Source organism: Paroedura picta, chromosome 8 (genome assembly GCF_049243985.1).
Source record: "Paroedura picta isolate Pp20150507F chromosome 8, Ppicta_v3.0, whole genome shotgun sequence".
NCBI lineage: Eukaryota > Metazoa > Chordata > Lepidosauria > Squamata > Gekkonidae > Paroedura > Paroedura picta.
The window spans coordinates 78644397-78663426 of NC_135376.1; the positions used below are offsets into that span (position 1 = coordinate 78644397).

Here is a 19030-nt window from a genome sequence, read left to right on the forward strand (position 1 = left end):
CCTCCCCCTTTGTTCCTGCTGCTGTTTTCTAAAGGGTGAGACAACTTCAGGAAGTGGGTGTGCTGCAGACAAAAGGAGCCACCCACTGAGACATTCCAAAGAAAGGTTAACTGATAAGTACACTACTGAAACAATACAAACTGTTTCAATACTACCCAACTACCGAATACTACAGAAATCTCAGGGTCGCCTCAGAATGGTGCACTACTTTAAGACAGCAGCTGCTTGGATCTGCAAACACTTGAAACGATCGTTCAGGATCTATATCCTCTCATAGTCAAGCATCCATGATCATCCGCTGGGCTCAGTGAAGCGCGGCATCCGTAGTCAAACTACCTTGATATTAGAAGGTCTTTAGTGAATTCATGTCCGTTTGTGTTCCCATTACGAGCGCTCGCACATTTGCAGCATGCTCCTTTTATGGATTTATCCATGATTTAGTACCTAATTTAATCTCTGGCGAGCTTTAGTATGAACAGGGGCATGTCCTCAGAAAGTGGGATCATGTTACCCAAAGGGAGAGTGACTGGGAATCCATGGGTTTGTGCTAAATCTATTTTAAAAATGCACACATTACAATGGACACCTTTTCCTCTACAAGACGGGGTAGCTGCAGAATGAAGAGCACTGATTGGGCACCGATCTGCATGGCTCAGGCTAGCCTGGTCTTGTCAGGAGCTAAGCAGCGTTGGCTTTACTTAGTATTTGGATGGGAGACCACCAAGTGAGTCCAGGGTTGCTATGCAGAGGCAGGCCCTGGCAAACCACCCCTGCTCCTCTCTTGCCTTGAAAGAGGTCACCCATAAATTGGCAGTACCTCGGTAGGACTTTCCTGATGACTGGAGGGTCTGTTTTAAGTAGCATGCGTTTTAGCCTGGTGAGAAGACCAATATGCCCTGTCTTAAATATCAATACTTCTTCAGTTTGCATATTAAGTAACAGTGCCTGTTAATGTTTGTGATTATGAGGACAGAATCAAGGGCTGGAGCTTAGTCTGGGATTAACTGATCCAACATATAAGTGAAGTTGTTGTATGTAACCCAGTTTCCACTGGATACGAAAGACATTCCTCCTTGCAAAGCAAATTATACAGTGATGGCTCTTCCCCCAGTTGACTGCACAGGCAGAAGCAGAAATGCCTGGATCCTCCTGGTGGATAACCTAGACCAGGCAGCCTTGTTAATTTCCAGGAGGGGCCTGGTGATCTTCTGGAATTTGAACTCATTTCCAGGCAAACTGAATCAATTCTCCTGGAGAAACAGATTGCTTTGAAAGGTAGACTTTATGAAGAAGACGAACATCAAGGAGGAGAGCTGGTTTTTTAGACCCTGCTTTTCACTACCCAAAGGAGTCCCCAAGCAGCTTACAAACACTTTCCCCTTCCTCTTCCCACAACAGATGCCCTGTGAGGTAGGTGAGTCTGAGAGCTCTAATATAACTGCTCTGTAAGAACAGCCCTAAGAATTGTGACTAGCCCAAATTCACCCAGCTGGTTGCCTGTGGAGGAGTGGATGAATCAAACCTGGTTCTGCCGATCAGAGTCCACCACTCTTAACCACTGTAGCAGGCAGCGGTGACTCAAATGTGTAGGCAAGCCACAACCCTCAGTTTGCAAGACCGGAGCAAGGCTGTCAGTGACTGCCTTTAATTCCTAGGGTTGCCATAAATCAGCAGTGACTCGATGGCACTTCACAAACACACACTGTTAATGCAAATGCCTCTGCATTCATAGCAGGGATAGGAGCCACAAAGAGAAACATCTCTGTCTGGCGCAGCACAGGTGGTCTTCTCCCTTGCCAGCCCCTTAAAGGAGCCCTGCTGCCGACTGCCTTCCTCAGGAAACCCAGTTTGGTAGAGAGGAGAAGAAGGGTTAGCTGAGCAGCAGCATCTTCTCTCTTTAAATTCTCCCTGGGGAAAACCAGAAACGAGGAAAGACCTTTTAATATTTGCAGGCTTTGGTTAATTGAGGCAAATGCTATTTTAGTTCATCCTATGAATTTTTATTTTCTGCCCTGCAGGTTGTATTGTTTAGTTTGGGTGGTTGTTACATTTTACAGACGTGTAAATTTTTATTGATAACTTATGTTGTGTTTTTTACTTTTTTGTCCGCTTTCCTTGGAGCATTTTTAAAGCAATGTTGCAGGACACAAATGGAAGGAAGAGACAAAGGTTTCTGAGCATCTCAAGGGAAAAACAGGGCATAGGAGACAGTAGGCGGAGCTTCCAGGATTTTGTGCAGTTCTTGAGGTCTTCTTGAATGACCAACAAGGCAGCATGCTTGTCAGATGTAGTTTTGTCAGGTCCATTATAGACCGAGGATCCTCTTGCTATTTGGTGGCTAAGAGCAACAGCTTCTTATCTGGGGAACTCAGGTTGATTTTCTACTCCTTCACATGCAGTCAGCTGGGAGACCTTGGGCTAGTCACAGTCATGTTAGAACTGTTCTCACAGAGCAGTTCTCTCAGAGCTTTCTCAGCCCGACCCACCTCCCAGGGTGTCTGTTGCAGGAGAGGAAGTGAAGGTGATTGTAAGCTGCTTTGTGACATGTTTTGGTGGCAAAAAGCGGGGTATCAAAGCTCTTTGTCGTATGCGTTTAAAGTGCAATGAAGTCTCAGCCAACTTACAGTGACCCTGTTGGCATACCTGATGCAAACAGGTATAAACAGAAATAGTCAAAAGTCATTGGCCAATAAAATTTTCTTGCAGAAACCAAGTAGGAGCACAGCAAGCAGGGGCACAAGGTGTAGCATAGGGTGCCTGCAGCCCTGGTGCCTTGGGGTCTGCATGCCAGGACCACTGTTTGGCGAGGGGAGCCGGCGAGTGGGCAAGCCTGCCAGCCAGAAGAGCTGGGTTGGGGAGAAGGTCAAGGCCCCTCAGCGATCCCTCGGCGGGGTCAACGCAGCCTCCCCGAGCGGGAGGGGAGGCGGAGGCAGGCCAGCGCCCCTCTGTGGCCCCGGGGCCGCGGTGTGGCACGCGCAGGAAAGGAGGGAAGGAAGGCAGGAAGGGCCCCTCCAGTGCTTAGCAGCAGCAGCAGCAGCAGCGCCGGGCGGGCAGCCCCCGAGGAGCGCGCCGGTTGCCTCCTGCGCTTCCCGCGTTCCCTGCGGGGCCTGCGAGAGTCGCCCGAGCAGCCAGTCCCGTGACGGCGGCCCAGCCTGTTCGGCTCGCGCCCGGAGTCATTACTTGGCAAGGCGGCGGTGGCGGCTGCCTGGCCGGCCGGCTGCCTACTTGCTCGCGAGCCTCCTCCCGCGCGCGCCAGGCGATCTCTTCGGCAGCTGCGCCGCCCGCTCCGCCGACAGCCCTGCGAGCCCCCCCTCCCCCCCCCGTCCACAGGCGGCGAAAGAGCGCGCGCTTGGGGCTCCCCCCCCCGCAAACGCCGAAGAGGCTGCCGCGCGCCACACCCCCCGCATCCTTCCGGCGGGAGGGGAGGGAGGGGAGGCGCCCAAAGTTGGCGCGCGGCGGCTGGCGAGGCGGAGAGCGGGGCTCCGGGGCGCGCAGGTTGGGCAGGCGGCGCTCTGCGGCAGGAGGCTCCGGGCGGCGGGGGACAGACAGACGGGCGGGCGGGCGGACTGACTGGCGGCGGCATGGCTGCGGCGGCGCCCGGGGCTGCGGGGCGGCCGTCCAGCGACGGGAGGAGGTGAAGGGGCCGGACTCGCCGTCGCCCGCGGAGCTGCCTGCCCTCGCTCGGGAGCACGCGGCGCCTCTTCCCCGCCAGGTAAGGCCAACTTTCCTCGGCGGACGGACTGGGCGCGGGCAGCGGCGCTGGACTCCCGGGCGGACGAGGGGGTCGAGCTCGGCCCGGAGCGGAGGGGGGAGGCGCCGTCGCCCCCGGACGCGCCAGCAGCCCGGCCCCGGAGGGACGCCCCGGGGACTGGGCTGGAAGGCGGCGACCCCGACGGAGCGCCAGCGGCGGCCTCTCCTGCACGGGGCTCCCTTGCTGGGCGGTCCGGCCCGGCGGTGAGGGAGAGCCTCGGGGGTCGCCTCCCAGGAAGCCGCAGGAGCCGTCCGGGAGGAGGAGGTGGTGAGCGCCGGGGTGGTTCCCGCTCCCCCCAGCGCCTTACGATCGCCTGCCCGTTCTCCGCGCCCGGCAGACCCCTGCGAGGTAGGATGGGTTGAGAGAGCTCTGAGAGAACTGGGACTGGGCCGAGGTCACCCAGCCGGCTGCACAGGGGGGGGGCAGGAGGGGGGGGCGCCAGAAGCGAGGTTGCCGCTCTCCCCCCCCCGAGCCCCCGCCTCTCGCGAGCAGCCCCGCACTCGCGCTCCAGTCGCCAGAAACTTGCTCGGCAGAGACGAAGAGGGTCCAACTTCGGAGCCGGCCGCGCGGGGCAGGAGCGCTCCCGCAGGCAGCCGCGGAGGGACGAGACGGGCGGCCGAGCCCGAGCCGAAGCCTCTCCAGCTGCCCGCCGGCCCTCGTCCGCCCGATCCGGTAGGCTGCGCGCCAGGGCACGGCGTAACTTTCCTCCGGACCGCCGGGCGAGTGGACGGGCGGCGGTAAGGGTCGCGCGCCGGCAGGGCCCTCGGCTCCCTTTGCCCAGCCGATTCCGCCCCAAACCGGACGGGGCGGCACCCAAAGGCGCGAGCTCTGCATGCCGTTCACAGGTCGCCAAGCTGCCAGACGGGCGCAGCGCTTGTGCTTCGGCGTGGGCGGTAGTGGGGAAAGCGTCCCCCGGCTGGCACGGGCATCCTGCAGGGCTGCCGCACGCGATCCTAAGGGCATGTGCTCGCAAACGCCCCGGCCAAAATTGGAGGGAGGCGGGGGGGGGGAGACAGCCAGTCAACTCTGAGGGCATTCGGGGAGCCCGTAGACGGCGAGGATCCTCCAAGCGAGACGCTTTCTCCGAGGCTGCCAGCCAGCCAGCCAGCCATCCCTGTGGCTGAGCAGAGCCGCTCGGCGCGACGGCCGCTGCTGGGTGGGCGTGGAGGATGCCCCTGAGAAAGGCCCGGCTGGATTGTCCGGAAACGCCCCTGCTCCGGACCTCAGGCGCTCCTCCTCTCGAGCGCTGCCTGCGCGCCTCTGGGGAGTTGCTGCGCCTGGATACCGCGCTCCTCCCAAGCGTGCCCGGCATTGGGAACCGAGCGCCGTGAGTTTCGTTTGGGCTTGCGTACGGAGCGGCTGGATGGCTCGCGAAGCGTCCCGAAGGGCGACGTGGCTGTGCAAAACGGCAGGGCGCCCTTGGTCTGGAAGCCCGGATCGCGGTTAGTTGGGGTGTTGTAGTGGGCAGGTTGAGATGCTGGAAACCCAGCTGGCTCTGCTATCGGGTTCCTGGGCTGATTTCTCTACCCCAAGTGACCGCATCGAGGGCCTCTGCCTCAGCCCTGCTCCTGGAGCGCGAATCGCCTCTCGTTGCTATTTTGAATGTCTGCACTTCTCGATCCCAGGAAGCTCTTTTCCGGGTTTCGGTTGGCTAATCGGGCTTCTAGCCTTTAGTGCCGCTGAGGAAGACGCCTTCTCTTTCAAGCACCTGCCGGCTCCTTAAGTTCACGGGTGTTTCTCATCATCTCCTTTACTCCAGAGTTGTTGTCACTTGTTGCACTGAAAATTGCTTTGCAAACAGTTCAGACTCTCGGAGTCCTTTGCAGCAGCTGGTTGTGCTAGAAAGCCAGGGAGCTGCCTTCCAAAGGAGCTGAGCAAGTTTCGAAAAGTGAGCAGCCTCTTGTTCCTATTTAGTGCATGAAACGGGATGATGGGGTCCTATCCACAAACAGCAGGGCAGTAGTGAATTAGTCTCCTAGTTTTACTGGTCCAAGCAAGCCTGCTAGTTCCGTGGTTCTCACTTGGAAGTAATCTTGTCTCACAGGATGCCTGGACCAAAGAATCCTCCAGGGTCAAGGTGGCAGCGGTGATTTTTGGACAGTGTCTGGTGTCTGTGGGCTTGTTTGTCAGTCCAGCCTTCAACCGGTGTTTTTGGGATCCTAGTCTCTTCCTTTTTTGGCCCTTTATGCTCTTTCTGTTTCTAGGATTCCTAAGTGGTTTTCTTTTCTTATCCTCTTCCAAGAACAATGCAACATCTTCCAAAAGATGAGGAAAGGAAAATTTCAGAGCAGGAAAAATGATAGACCTTGGAGCAGCCTGTTGGTTGCAGGGCCAAGTGGAGAGGGAAGCATTTTGCAATACGAACTACTCCTTTACTAGTTTAGCCAAGTGCCCACTGTGTCACTCTGAAGCAGTTTCTTTTAACAGGAGGTCATACAAGAATTGCACCAGTCTGTAGATATAATTTACTGGTTTCCTGCTGTCCCAGACTTAATTATAAAATCAATATTTTTTCCCTGAAATGTTTGTAGACTATTATACCGAAACTGCTTAAAGGACGAGTAGGTTGATTTCAGTGCATATGGGCAGGTAGAATGTGGGCATACTTCTCTCTGGACTGCAAATTGCTCCTTTGTTTAATGAAATATAGGAGGAAGATTTTTAAAAACGGCTAAATACAAGGAGAAGAAAACAGAACAAGTTGGCCAGGTGTTTGCATATGTATCTAGGGTAATAACAAACAACTTGCATTTGGACAAGGTGGCAGTAATGAGAATTTGGAAATTATTTAGACATCACTTAGAATATCATTGGCTTAAAAAACCTTACTACTGGTTTACATACAGTTCTACTACACCAGGAACAAGGTAAATAGCATAATTTGCCAGTTTATCCTTCTACCAATTTGCCAGTTTATCCTTCTACTTCATCTTCTTCTGGAAGCCTGGGAGATTGCTCTAATCTATGAGCTGCCCCCAGGGAAAATATATTAGTAAAGTGAAACGCCTTCTAACACAGAGTGCACTATACAACTGCCCAGCGGCCTGTATGTTTAGTTTCTTGAGGTAGAAGAGATATTTGTCCTTTAAAGACTGAAGATCCTTACTTGATTCAGAGCTGCATATATATAGTTGGGGGGGGGGGAATAAAATATCTCTGTAACCCCCATAAGTGTAGGTCATTAGTAGCAAGTTCTCCACAGCCTCTTGTAGCCTAGTGCCCACTCCAAAATCTTAAGTGGCTCCGACACTATGACACAAATATGTCCCAAGGAAGTTTTCAATTATTCCAAATTTTCTGCCCACTAGCAGGATTTTTTCTTTCAACAACTGTAGGTGATCCAAAAGCCACAATGACCGTTTATGCACTGGAGACTTCACTGCCCCAGCTCCCATGCAAGAGCACAAATCGGGGATGGATGAGGCGCACCGGGCCAAATACTTCCCGTGTGGGTGCAGGGAGAGGTGGGGCAACCTGCCGTGACAAAAACTCCAGCCTGCAGCCCGGCATGAAACCTCCAGTGCGTAAATGGTCCATGAGTGAAACAGAAAGGGGGGGGGGGGCGGTTTGTATACTGAACATGTCAGGCTTAATTCCAGGCATCTCCAGTTAAAAGGGCAAAGTAGCAGGTTATGTGAAAGACCTCTGCGTTAGACTCTGCAGAGGTATTACCAAGCAGTGGAAACAATCCTGACCTCGATGGTGTGAGTTGGTAGACTTCAGCTTCATGTGTTCATACATTCAAGTCACAACTTTCCATCCCTCCTACCTGAGTGCTGGTCATTCACATGCAAATGAGGAGCTGGTGTTTCATCAGCTCTATAATGTAAAATCTATAGTATAAAGTTACCTTTGGGCCACCAAATATCATATAGCCAGGACGCTGTGCCCTCTGTATACTAGTAAAGCCCAGTATGAGTCTTCATATCCATGCAATGTGCTCCCAAGTTTTTCTATAAGTGTGTTTGATTTGTTTCTGCTGCTTGAAGTAACTCATGGGTCACCTGGCCACAGCTAGAGAGAGAACTACTCACAGAATCCTAATGACCTGCTCAGACTACCATGACAGGATAAACCTGATCCTCCCCTTCAGAAATCCATGTACCTAAACTGAACCAAGGACCTGTTTGATCGTTGTCCTGGTTAAACTTATCTGTTGTTATTGTTTCCAAAGTTGTCTGGTATCTATTCTATTTAAGGCATAAACAAAGTTCAGTGTATCATTTATGTTCCATGTGAACCTCCCTGAGCCTCAGGGGAGGGCAGTATACAAATGTAATAAATAAATAAATACCAAGGGAAAAGACCCTTGAAGGCTTCAAGAGTCGGCAGTAGCAATTTTCCATACTGACAGACCTCAAAAAGAAAAGACAGTTCTTGGCCTGCCTTCCTCCTAGGTTTTCTCCTGTTTTCCTGTGATCAGAGCTGGTGTCATGGTGGCACCCCACTCCTTAGAAGTACAGTCTTTGCTTACTTACACAGATTACTTGCTTACTTGCTGTGCTTTTTGCAACTTGCTCTTGTACATGGCAAGAGGAGGAGTACTTAATTTTGTCCTTGGAACAGAAGGAGGGGATGAAAACACGGGAGGATGAGGCATTCACTTGAACTAATGATTCGGTCTATATTTGCCCCTTTGAATCCTTATTGGCCATAGGATTGCTCATAAATAAGAATCAGTTTGAGTTTCATGCTGGTAGCAGAAGAGAGCTTATCTACTGAGCATGCTCATTTGCAGCAGTTATCTGACCTTTCCCCCACCTGCTCACATGAAAGCAGCAATGGATGGGTGAAGAAAAGGAGGACTCTGGTTACTATCACATAAGCCCTGCCGTGAACTCCCTAAGAGCTCAGTTTTCAGTGAGTGGCCTTATGTTGCATGGTTAAAGAAGTATCACCTACAAAAAGGCAACTTGGAGACATTAGAACTGTGAATGCAAGTGATCAAACATTGTTGTTTTTAGGTTCTTTGCTTATCTGAAGCATGCTCTGCCTTGTTTCCCCCCTTCACACATACACACATGCTGTAGGGAGATGTCCTGAACATGGTATATTTTAGGAGGAGTGATTGACAGTGTAGGTTTTCATGTGTGTGAATGTTTGTGTGTCCCTTCCTGGGTAGGGAGGAAACAAACAGCTATACCAAAATACTCCCCTAGTTTATACTTGGATTATCTTCATTCTTTCCCCATTTCTTTGCTATCTTTAAGTTTGTGCGAGTGTCTTTGCTTTTGTGCCAAGCCCTTAAAATATGGATGAACTGAGAGGTGTTCTCTTGCATTTGGCAGAAGCTGAGAGGAAGAATGGTGTTGCTCTAGTTGTAAAAATTGCTTTCCTGTGAATCTTGAACCACTGCAAAGCAATTTTTTCATGCTCAGTTTGCTTGAATTGTGTATTTTTATTCTTTTTTAATGATAATGATGATGACCATGTCTAATTTTTTAACCTTTCCTGAACCTTGGAATGTGATAGCTGTCAGTGTAAATATCAAGCAGAGGATACGTTAGTAATAAGGAAACTAATTTTGATTTTATTTTTGTATAATCTCAAAGCACATTTGGCTGGGGAAATGTATTGCCTTTAATCTAAAGTTTCTAAACATTTATTGCTATTTTTGAGCCATTCCTATTTAGGAATTTGATATGGATTGTGGTTTTGGCCTTGCTGGGGCTTATTGTTGTAAATGATTGTAAATGGTCCGTCGTCATCTTCTTAGAGAGGAGTGATGAGTGGGGTACCTCAAGGATCTGTCCTGGGCCCTGTGTTGTTCAATATATTCATAAATGATTTGGATGAAGGAATAGATGTGGTGCATATTAAATTTGCAGATGAACTAAACTGGGAGCGGTAGCAAACACACCAGAAGACAGAATCAGGATACAGGATGATCTTGACAGGCTGGAAAACTGGGCTAAAATGAATAAAATAAAGTTTAATAATGAAAAATTTAGGTAGGAAAAATCAAATGCATCACTATAGGATGGGTGAGACTTGTCTTGGCAGTAGTACATGTGAAAAGGATCTGTGGGTCTTAGTAGACCATACACTACACATGAGTCAATAGTGTGACCCTATAGCTAAAAGGGCAAATGGGATTTGGGGCTGTATTAAAAAGTATTATGTCCAGTTCATATGAGGTGATGGGACCAATTTACTCTGCTCTGGTTAGACGTTGCTTGGAGTACTGCATTTAGTTTTGAGCACCACAACTAAAGAAAGATGTAGGGAAACTGAAGCGTGTCCAGAGGAGGGCTACAAAAATGGTGAGGGGTTTGGAGACCAAGTCATATGAGAAAAAAATGAGGGATGTTGGTCTGTTTAGCCTGAAGAGAGGGCAACTAAGAGGTGATATGATATCAATAGAAATGTTGATTTCATGAACTTAGGCAGATTGTGAGTGGCTGGGCAGGAAGGGATGTGCCAGTGTTTGTCTCTTGTGGCCCTTCCTTCCATGCCCAGGGAATTGCTAATCCTCAAATACTTGAGGGGCTGCCATATAGAAGATGGAGCCGAGTTGTTTTTGTTGCCCCAAAGGGTTGGACCAGAACCAATGGGTTTAAATTAATTCAAAAGAATTTTTGGCTAGGCATCCAGATGAAGTTCCTGACAGAGTGGTTCCTCAGTGCAATAGGCTTCATTGGGAGGTTGTGGGTTATTCTTTTGGAAGTTTTAAAGCAGAGGCTAGATAGTCATCTCACAGAAATGTTGATTTCATGAACTTAGGCAAATTGTGAGAGGGTAGGCAGGAACGTATGTGCCAGTGTTTGTCTCTTGTGGCCCTTCCTTCCATACCCAGGGAATTGCTAGTTGCCACTGTGGGTAGCTGAATTTCCTCCAGGTCAGGCTGGATTCTGGAGATTTTTGGTAGAGGGATCACTTGGGCATGAAATTGAGGTCACTGTGGGTGGGCAGGTAGTTGTGAGTTCCTGCATGGTGCAGAGGGTTGGACTAGATTAGTGATCCCCAACCTGCGGGCTGCGGACCACATGTGGTCCTTCGACTAATTGGAGGTGGGCCCTGAAGGACGCCTTCCCCCCCCCCCCCCCGGCCCTTTACTTCATCCCCCCCAGCCCTTTACAACATATTTCATTGTTGTTGCATGTCTGTATCTTATTTTGAAGGGATGTTTAAACATTACCATAGCAATCAGAGAGCGCTAGGGCAGTGGTTGAGAGTAGAGGAGTAAACTACCCCCCCCACCGGGCATCAGTAAAAGGCGTTGAGTGGTCCCCGGTGAGTGGTCCCCGCTGTTGAGTGGTCCCCGGTGATAAAAAGGTTGGAGACCACTGGACTAGATCACCCTGGAGATCCCTTCCAATTCTATGATTCTCCACACACACCCCTCACAGATGGCAACAAGATACCACAAGGGATATATAAAATTATAAGCTACTTTGAAACTTCTTTGACTAGTGAAAAGTGGGGTATAAAATCTCCTCCTCCTCCAATTTTGCTGTTATAAAGTGTGTGCGTACATACATACATAGCAAAAATACGTAAAAATAAGTTTAGGTTTTCATACTTCCCCCCAAATTTATTTTCTTCTTAAGGAAAAAAAAACCCCTGTTATTTAGTCCTAAGTTTTTTGGAAATTTTAAATCTCTCCACTTTCAAGTGTGGTGGGTCACAATGACCGTTTATGCACTGGGAACTTTACTGCCCCAGCTCCTGTGCAGGAGCACAAATCGGGGGTGGATGAGGTGCACTGGGCCAAATGCTCCCCCATGTGGGTGCAGGAAGACGTGGGGCAACCTGCCACAAGTAAAACTCCAGCCTGCAGCCCGGCATGAAACCCCCAGTGCATAAACGGTCAATGTCAGAATAAAACCCCAATAAACCCCCCAGTAAAACTTAATACATACAAATGTCCAGGAAGCAATAAAAACTCCCTCCATCTTCTGCTCCCAGCTCCATGATGTTGATGCCTTGGGGAATGAAGGAGGAGACCAGAGGCACTGTGGTCTAGGGAGGGGCCCAAGATCTTCTTGGCCCTGGCTTCAGCCCAAAACCTGGTGAAAGAGCTCCATCTTACCTCCATATTAGAGTTTCAGGCGACTCTGCTCTAACCATCCAGCTATGGCTTCCAAACAACCAGCGAATGTATCCGGAGGGGGAGTCTGGCCTGCTGTCCATGAGGAGATAGAGCTGGGTGTCATCTCCATATTGATCTGTCCCAATGGGGACATGAAAGCTGCCACCCATATTGCCTGTGACCTTTTGGCAGGAGGTGTTGGCAACTGAACTTAGAACAATCTGTATACAAAGCAAACCCTCTCTCTCTGAGCCATACCTCTGCCACTGCTGTGTTTCCTATTGGGTCCTATATCACTGCCCAACCTCTTCTTCTAGGAACTAATGTTAGCCTTGTGAAGTTTGGAAGGTGAAGCTGCCTGAAATCCCAGATGACAGCTCTGCCATTGGGGCCAGGAAGCAAGACATGGAGTTCCCCTATTGCTTACAGCATTGCCTTACGTAGTAAATGTGCATATTTTATCACTCGGCTGGCCATGGAGAAGAAGTTGTCACTTGCAGGTGAGCATGAAAGTACAAAGGAACCCTGTCCCTGATTCCAGAAGTTCAGCAATAATGAATTCAGCCCCCAAAACAGATGGGACTAATGTGAGCAGCCGAGTCAACTGTATTTTCTCCAGTGAATGTGAAATCTTCTTGCGGGGAAACAGATGCTTCCAAACTTTCCTTGTGGTCACTTCTGGGGAATAAAAATTTCTTCTAGGTGATCAGTGCTAGAGCATCTGCGTGGCATGCAGAAGGCCCCAGGTTCAATCCCTGGCACCTCCAATTGAAAGGATCTGGTGATGCAAAAGACTTTTGCCTGGGACCCAGGAGAGCTGCTGCTAGTCTGAGTAGACAGTACTGACTTCCATAGACCAAGAGCAGCTTGACAGGTGTTCAGGTATTTTGTAGATTACAGAGGTTGCTTGCTGCTTAAGATTGACCCAGTCCTACATTGGCTAGTAAAACTTCTTGTTTTACCACCCATTCTTTACAGCTCTGGGCAGTTTACATGGAACATTATGTAACTTTACATGGAACATTATAATAATCTATAACATTATACAAGTTTCAATACAACATCACAACAATCAAGTAACAATTCTTGTGGTCTAGTAACTTCTGAGTATATATTTGTGCTTTAGAGCATGTGTATATACATGCTCACATCAGAGAGACTCAAAAGCCTGACAAAAGCCCCTTTTCATGAACATTGTCATGACATCAGTGAGACCCTTAGAGTGCCTCTGAATGTTTCAAATCTTTCCAGTGAAGGGAAGGAAATGTAGAGGAGTTCTCCCCCTGGGCACTGGTAGTAATGGAATAATCAATCTACTATTACTATTGCATGAGGTCATTTTTCTCCTCACTCTTAAAAAGATATGTGGGATGTTGACTCAGGGAAACAAAATGAGGTCTTGCAATGAGCCAAGCACCACCCCCCCAAACACACACAATGGCTCAACATCTCCAGCTCAGGGTCAGAAGATAATTTTGAAGGTTTTCTTCTAGATGTAAAAATGAAACAAAGATTAGCTTGAAGAGCTGATGACAGGCCCTCTTCTCTTGTCCATGTGCTGCTTTCCCCCACTTTTCCTTTATTTTTGTAAAATGGCTCTGGCACAAGGGGCCAGTTGGGATTTTGCAATGCGTTAGCAGTTGGACTTTGCAGCATGATGCAGTCGCTTCAGACGTGTTTATGGCTGTGGGCAGTGATACTCGGAAACAGTTGGGAGTAACTGGAGCATACAAGGTAATATGCATCGATGATGAGTGCCGTTTTTGGAAAATGGCACATTCAAATCCAATTATGCACAAATTGGTGGGATCTTATGGTCGGATTGAAAGCCACTGCCCCCAATCCAGTTTATTTCACTGTTTAATCCCCCACAGGTTCAAATGTGATAAGCTCCTTCTTAAGTCAGGCAATAATCATGGGTACAAGCCTGCATAATATGGGCATCTGTTTGTAGACTTTTCTTCTTGTGTTCCAAAGACCTGTATGTGAGTTGGCCAAATTGCCCATAACCGTGGAGTAGTCTGCTAAGCATCAGAGAGTGGCCTAAATAACCAGGGTCTAAGTTTAGCGGAGGCCTGGCAGGTGATCCATGTGCTGTGCGGTATGAATATTCTCTCACCCCTGCCCTTCAAATTTGTGATGAACCTTCTACAATGAGAAGTGTATGTAGCAAATGCTGGGACAGTAAAAAAAAATGCTTTATTCATTTTTTAAAATTGTATTTTTAGTGACAAACTCTGTCAAGTTAAGTCCTATGGTAGAACCACTCAAATACCCAAACCAAAGAAAAGATATTTGGGGGTCATCTTTAGTGTTTCTGCAAATATTACTCTTACCCAGGGGCACTGTCTCGGACTATATTGCCAAAAAACACAAAGAAAGAAAACAGCATAGAGTTAGACTGCATTTTATATTTATTCTATTTTTTATATAGCAAAGTTCCAAAACAGGATTTTTTTTGAGAGAGAGATAACTTTAGGATGTATATGGAATGCATAACCACATTTAATTGTTCATAACAACGGTTACTGTGAGCCAAGCTAAATGTGACGCCAGGAGACCTTGAACAGAACTCCAATTATTTTTTAAAAGGGTAAATGGTAGCCATGGGAGGCAGGCCACTGTAGAGGGAGTAGCCATTTCCCCAGTGCTATTTTTCTGACCTTAGTCATCCTTTAGTTCTGCTATTTGCTCCATGAGCTGGGTGGTGGTGGACATCCAGGTACTTGTAGGGAACTGGCTTTATTTGTTTGTTTGGATTTTTATACCACACATTCTTTACAGTTCTGGGCAGTTTACATGGAACATTATATAACTTTACATGGAACATTATAATAATCTATAACATTATACAAGTTTCAGTACAACATCACAACAATCAAATAACAATTCACACCACAACATAAATAACAACAACACTGGGGAGATCAAATTGTTCAGTCATGGAAGGGCGTCTGGTGGGGGGGGGGCAGCAGATGTTCTGAGTCGGTCGGCCTCAAGCTAATGCCTGGTGGAGGAGCTCCCTTTTGCAGGCCCTGCGGAACTGTGGAAGTTCAGGCAGGGCTCCGATCTCCTCAGGGAGCTCATTCAACCAGGTGGGGGCCAGGAGCTAAAAGGCTCAGGCTGTTGTTGAGGTCCGATGTACTTTTTTGGGACCAGGGGTCTGCAGCCAGTTGGAGGTAGCAGAGCGCATGGCTCTTTTGGGGGTATAGGCAGGGAGGCGGTCTCTCAAGTATGCCGGGCCCAAACCGCGTATGGCCTTAAAGGTGGTTACCAAAACCTTAAGCTTAATCCGGAATTCATCTGGGAGCCAGCTGAGTTGTTGTAGTACTGGCTGGATGTGGGATCTCCATGGTGTTTTAGTGAGGATCCTGGCCACAGCATTCTGCACCAGTTGTAGTTTCTGGATCAAGGATAAGGGTAGGCCTGCGTAGAGCGAGTTGCAGAAGTCTAGTCTAGAGGTGACAGTTGCATTGATCACTGTGGCTAGGTGCTCTGGGTCCAGGTAGGGCGCTAGTAGCTTGGCTTGGCGGAGGTGGTAAAATGCCAGCTGCACTACCTTTGTGACCTGGGCTTCCATTGTAAGAGAAGCATCCAGGATCACGCCCAGGTTCCTGGCAGAGTGTGTTGCTGAGAGCTGCACAACGTCGAGGGTGGGCAGACACACTTCCTCCCATGGTTCCTTCCTACCCGACCACAGGACATCTGTCTTTGCAGGGTTGAGCTTCAGACGACTCTGCTTGATCCATTTTGTCACTGCTTCCAGACATCTGGCTAAGGGTTCTGGGGCAAAGTCAGGGCGGTCATCCATCAGGAGGAAGAGCTGAGTGTCATCTGCATATTGGTAGCAACCCAGCCTAAACCTCTGCACCAGCTGAGCCAGAGGGCACATAAAGATGTTGAATAAGATAGGAGAGAGAACAGCTCTTTGAGGGACTCCACATGTGAGCTGGTGCTGGTTAGATACTCTATCTCCTATCACTACCCTCTGTCCATTTAAGGGCTGTTCCCCGTATCCTGGCATCAGCTAGGCAGTGAGCTGGGAGCTCTTTTAAGTCAGGAAAAGAGTACAGGGAAGAGGGGTAAAAAGCACCTTTCCCCTCCATGGTATGAATGAGAAGGGAGGGGTACAATTACAATTTAAATCTTAGAAGATTCATTAGTTGGTGTCCTGTTGTCTGTGACATTCTGCCTGGGGCAGTGAAGCTTTGTATTTTTGGTGCTTGGGGGAGCATCAGTGGGTGGGCTGTCCCTGCTGATGGACCTCCTGATGGCACCTGCTGTCCCTGCTGATGGACCTCCTGATGGGCCACTGTGTGACAAAGTGTTGGATTGGTTGGGCCATCGGCCTGGTCCAACATGGGTCTCTTATGTTCTTGACATCTAGTTTAGCTTGGCCCTTCATAAGTATTACAGAACCAGACAGCAGTCTAGAGATGATCATGGGGCATAATCCCATGTCACTTGAAACTTGGAGAGGGCTATCCTGCCTAAATGGGATATGCACATGACACTTAGAAACTCTTCCATGACCATCCTTTGTGATGGTGGCCTCCAGAGACTAGCCACACTGTAGGATCTTGTAAACATGACTAGGGGCCAAGGCTATTGCATTCAGGAATACAATGGAGGCTGGATTAGGGGGGTGGGGTGGAAGAACTCTATGAAAAGCTTCCCCCTCCCCCCAGGACCAGGAAAGGCTGCAAGCAGCTGTAAATGAACTCACTGATAGGGGCAGCTCTCACACAGCAGGGATCTGTAGCCTCAGAGGGAAGTGGAAGGAGGATGGGGTGCTCAGGGTTGGGGGACCGAAGGTGATTGGCTGGCTGCTGGACAGACAGGCAAGCCGGTTGGAGGTGGAGACACTCAGGGGCAGAACAGCCACCCAGAGTGGGTGTTAAGGGCTGAGTGGCATTTAAGCTCCTTCTCCAAGGCCTTACCAGAAATATCAAGCAGAACAGATGGTGGGTGGTGGTGAAGTTGCCCCAGGAACGTCATTTTCAGCAGGCAGTGATAAAGGTAATCTATCCCATAGTTGTCATTCAGTTCAGAACCTGAGATCTGTCTGTGTCCAAGAGGGTTTTTTGCGGGGGGAGGGGGGCTAGTTTCAAAGATATTAAATAAGTCATTGAGCTTTATAACTGCCCAGTTAAAGAGGCAGCATGATGAAAGTTGGTCTACTAAAAGATTTTACTTTGTGAGTCTTGTCTTGTCTTAGGGATCCACAGATCTATGACAAATGATTTTGACTTGTTCCACATTAATTATCTACTTAGCTGCTTCAGTGCTATTCTCTTGAAGGCATATCTTGTTGTTTGCTTACTTGTGATGAAAACTTATTCTAGTACTAGTTATTAGGATGAGTTTTTCAGGCATGGAGGTGGTAGGGAGCCACAAACGGAGAATATGAGTTTACTTGGAAGTATTGATCACCGTTAATGCATCACTACATTTCAAAGGAATAACATGAGGCTGCCTTATAACAACTCAGGCCTTTGGTCCATCAAGGTCAGTCTTATCTACTGGCAGCTGCTCTCCAGAGCCTTGAGTAAAGGATTTTTGTGATCACCTGCTCCTTTTAATTGGAGAGGTCAGGGAATTGAATATGAGAGCTTCTGCATAATTACCAAAACCCGGTGTCAAGAAATTGGCATGATAGGATGTTATTAATCAGGTGAGGCTCTATATCATGAAAGCCTTCAACTGCACATTTGTGCACATTAAGTTTCTTCTAAAGGGGCAGGACTTTTTCTTTTCCAGGTTGTTGCCAACTCCCCTCCTATATGTAAAGCAGATGTTCTGCCACTGAGATATGGCCCCATCCAAAGTCTCTCTTCTTGTTTGTAATATTAGTTTACTTCATTTATTTCCAGATATCTCACTGAGACTTAGGGCATACTGCAAAATATAAAAGCCATTCAGTCAGACAACACCCAATGAACCCATGAGCCTTCCTTATGCTGCATCATGGTCAGTAGCTCTCCAGGGTCTCCAACGGAAGTATTTTGCATCACTTGCTACCTGATTCTCCCATTTGAAGACTGATACTGGGACCCTCGGCATGCCAAAGAGATGTTCTGCCACTGAGCTATGACTCCTGGCTAGGATTACAGGTTCAGAAAACTGTCTAAGGCCTAAGAAAACACTGCCTTGCATGTTGACCTACTTACTAAGTATCCAAAAACTGTTTCAAGCCCATTTAGAAGGTTTTTATATCCCACTTTTCACTACCGAAAGGAGTCTCTGAGCAGCTTATAATTGTCTTCCCTTCCTCTCCCCACAGAGCTAAGAGAGCTCTGGAAGAACTGTTCTGAAAGAGCGGCTCTAACAGGACTGTGACTAAACCAAGGTCATCCAGCTGGCTACATGTGGAGGAGCAGGGAATCAAACCCAGTTCTCCAGATGAGAGGTCACCACGATACACCAAGCTGGGCTCTTATGTGATAAGGACATTGTTTGAACAGCCACATCCAGTAGCTGTGCATAGACTCCTGCCATAATGTCCTGAGAACGGTGGAAATTGAAATGATGTAAAGATGTCTGATTGTTTCTGAATCCATAGCCTAATAGTTTCTGAACTACAGTGATAACTTTAAGCCACAGACATGGCAGATCATGCATAGGAGGCAACTGGTTGTTTTTCCATTTCTAACCAGGTGCAGGTCTGAGCTGGCAATGCCACAAGAGATTGGAGATGTGTTTATGTCCCTCTTTGCAGCTGTCTAAACCTGCCTTGTGGTCATTGGCCCAACCAGCTGATCATAGCTCCCCAGGCTCATCATCTGCAACCTCTTTTGGGCCCAGTAGTTCTGGGCATGGCTGAGTATAGCTGTGGTTATTCTGCACTTCATAGCTACTGACCTGCAGGCTGTGAATGCTGGGAGTCCTCAGACATGAGGGATTGTAACTTTTTGCACCATACAGAGGAGTGCATCTCTTGCAGCCAACTATGTAAATCTGCCCTGAGGCAGAGAAGTCAGGGGGAACAGTTTCTGTCTTTATTTATTTTAAAGATACATATGTTGCCGCTGGAATAAAGAGATGATTTAAGCCTCAGCTACTTTTGGTTTCTATTCATCGTAGAAAGCCTGATTGTAGCTAAAGAGTGAAAGGTCAAAAATAAATACAGGTAGCTGTATGGTCTGAAGCAGCAGAACAAGCTTGAGTCCTTTAAGTTTTTTTCAATGTATAAGCTGTTGTGTGCCTGCACACTTCTTCCGATACAATGAAATGGAAATTACCAGTCC

General features: G+C 48.5%; 1 protein-coding gene across 5 annotated transcripts in view; it reads left to right on the forward strand.

Moving 5' to 3' along the window:
* The first annotated feature begins 3535 nt into the window (after window positions 1-3535).
* CDH23 (cadherin related 23) overlaps window positions 3536-19030 on the forward strand; it is a 556038-nt gene continuing 540543 nt past the window's right edge. For 2 of the 5 annotated variants that reach the window (XM_077350522.1, XM_077350524.1), the window contains exon 1: window positions 3538-3712. The gene's annotated coding sequence lies outside the window, so the exon portion shown is untranslated. Of the gene's footprint in view, window positions 3713-19030 lie in introns of all 5 variants that reach the window. The other 3 variants (XM_077350525.1, XM_077350520.1, XM_077350528.1) reach the window with 3 other exon arrangements.